The sequence below is a fragment of the Elephas maximus genome, chromosome 17, assembly GCF_024166365.1.
Source record: "Elephas maximus indicus isolate mEleMax1 chromosome 17, mEleMax1 primary haplotype, whole genome shotgun sequence".
Taxonomy (NCBI): Eukaryota; Metazoa; Chordata; class Mammalia; order Proboscidea; family Elephantidae; genus Elephas; species Elephas maximus.
Genome location: NC_064835.1, coordinates 35,211,109 through 35,213,857, shown reverse-complemented (window position 1 = coordinate 35,213,857; position 2,749 = coordinate 35,211,109). Strand labels below are relative to the sequence as shown.

Genomic DNA, 2,749 nt, shown 5'->3' with positions numbered 1-2,749 from the left:
AAACATTTTGGTCTTTGAAAGCCAGATGGTCTTTGTCACAAGTACTCAGCTTTGCCATTATAGCATGACTATACGCAAAAGAATGAGTGTGGCTGTATTCCAGCAAAACTTTATTTACGAAAATTTGTGGTGGCTCATAGGTGGTACGAATGGTTAAGTGCTCAACTATTAGTTGAAAGATTGGAGGCTTCAGTCCACCCAGAGGCACCTCGAAGAAAAGCCCTGGAGATCTACTTCTGAGAACTCAGCCGCTGAAAACCCTACAGAGAACAATTCCACTCTGACACACCTGGGGTCGCCATCAGTTGGCATCAACTCAACTGCAACTAGTTTGGTCTTTTTTGTTTGTTTTCAGTTTGAAAGCAGATATGGTTTTATTAAGTGACAATATTACAAAAATCATCAGTAGACAACTTAGTTCATTCTTCTAACAAGCCTGTTGACCTGGTCTTCCCTGTTGCCAGCAACTCCACCTTCTACAAAATGGATGGCCTTTTTCCTCATTCCACCTCATGGGGAAGATAACTGAAGGGCCACAGGGAATTATTTGCTTCTCAGAAGCATTTTACAACATGAATCAGATCCCCTATGCAGATAAATGTCTTATTTAGCAAGAAATTGTGCAGTTGAAGTGTTATGTATCAAGGCAATTTGCTTCTTTTTGATTTTGCCATAACCACACTTAAAGATCAGTTCATTCACTGACATCAGGTTTGGGAACCCCCATGCAATATATGGTTCCACAATCCTTAGCTTGTTAACCGAAGTCTCGTTGAGCTTAACAGAAGTGCCGTTGAAGACTTGGCAAAGGCAAAGAAGCTGCAACATCTTTTACATCTTTGAACTCACACCACTGACACTCTTATCTGATGACGAATGCCAGTTTGGATTCTGCAGGCACATCATAGAAGACGCCAGCTTTCCTTACCATCCTAGCCATTTGAATCTCAGTTCTTCACATCTGCCTACATTCCTTGTGATAGTGCTTAGCTTTTCCATAGATAAGCTTCCACCTTTACTTTGGAAGCATCTTTTGGGCAAACTCCTTTCTCAGGTGCTTGATCTTCAATTCTGTGAAATTCCTTTGCTTTTTCTTATGGGTTTCTGGCACAGCAGGAGCCTTCTTCTCTTTGATACCCTCCACAGTCCCAGCCAGAAAAGACGAAGTTGACAAGATGATGCATACACCTGGTTTGGTTCTTTATTCTAGGTGTTGATACTGGAGAGGAAGAAGATGTAGACAATCCACTACAACTAACATTGATGGCTTTCTCTGTGCAAGATACTGCGCTAAGTACTCTGTGAGTACAGTCTCATGTAACCTCCATAATTCCATAGGATAGGTTCAGTTATGACACCCATTTTATAATAGAGAGAGCTAAGTGTTAAAGAAGAAACAACTAGAATATAGTGGAGCCAGAAACTCAGATCTGATGCCGAAGCTTATGCTTTCAATCACTAAGCTATGGTGTGAAGCATATACATTCACTGTTTTAAAGTCTTTGGACCAACTTCTCTTGAAAACTATATTTAAACACAATAAAAAACTTAAACTCATAGAATTTGACTTCAATAGAAAAATTGAGCATGGTTTTAATTTGCTTAATCCAAGTAAGTCTACTTGGGTCATTGAGATATTTAGTTGAATCAACATTTATTATTCCACTTCTGTGAACCCAGCACTAACTGGTGATTTGAGGAAGGTGGAGATAATAGAATATATTTGCCTTATCCCAGACACGCATACAGCCTTTGGGGGGAAGCCTCTACTTTTTTCTCCTGGAGTCCATCTTGGTTTGAGAAGAGCAGACTCACAGCTGGCATTGCTTAAGGAAGGCAACCAAAATTTATTTGCAATTGTCCACAACCACAAATGTGTTTGCCCTTCCAAACTCATATGAGTAATGTTTTCACACAAATTTCTGTTGTTGTTCCCTGTATTATAGTGATAGAAACAGTTTCCAGGGCATTTTAAATGATCTTTCAAAAATCTTCTCCCAAGTTTTAAATCCCTAAACGCTGACAATTTTTCCCAGAACATTTTAGCCTAGACGTCAACCATAAAATATTGAATTCAAATAAGAACCCCAAACTCCCTAACCCAGTGTTCCCAGTTGTCTTAAAAAAGGCACCTCTCCTTTAAATCCCTCTCCTTTTACATAGCCACACTCTTACAACTACAGGGATTTTTCTGTATTCTAGAGCTGTGGGTTAGAAAACTGTTACATATTTATTGTAAACCAATTCACTGAAAGAGTACAGAATCCCATAAAGGAAAAAGTGAAAGTTTCTACTCTCGTAAAGCTAGTGACTTGTAATAGTTTATACCCGTCAATTCTAGAAAAGGTCCTCTCAGCAGTCATCCATAAAATTTCTTCTCTCCTCTATCCCCTCTCCTTAGCCCCAACAAAATGTCTTTCTAATTTCCTTCTCCTGAAAGTATATCTGTTTAATTGTTATGATGCCCCATTTGCACTAAATGCAAGTGGAAAGCAGCCCATGGTAGTGGGATTTGGTGTTGCTTTTTTTTTTCCCCCCTAAGGTCAAACCTCACACAGCTGTTCATCATGAGCCATCTCCAGCTCTCAGCAGCTGCTCAACATTTATGTTATGTTAGTGATGTTCTGTAGTTGCAGAGCCCAGAGAGCTTGCTGTTCAGCCAAAAAAGATCCTGGAGGGAAAGAGAATGAATGGCTGCATCCAGGTTTCTGGGCACCCCCGTTAAATTTATTTCCCATACAGAAGATAA

At 39.8% G+C, this 2,749-nt stretch overlaps 1 pseudogene; it reads right to left on the bottom strand.

Annotated features, from left to right (window-relative positions):
• Nucleotides 1-414: 414 nt before the first annotated feature.
• Nucleotides 415-1,138, bottom strand: LOC126061186 (60S ribosomal protein L7-like; annotated as a pseudogene).
• Nucleotides 1,139-2,749: the final 1,611 nt, after the last annotated feature.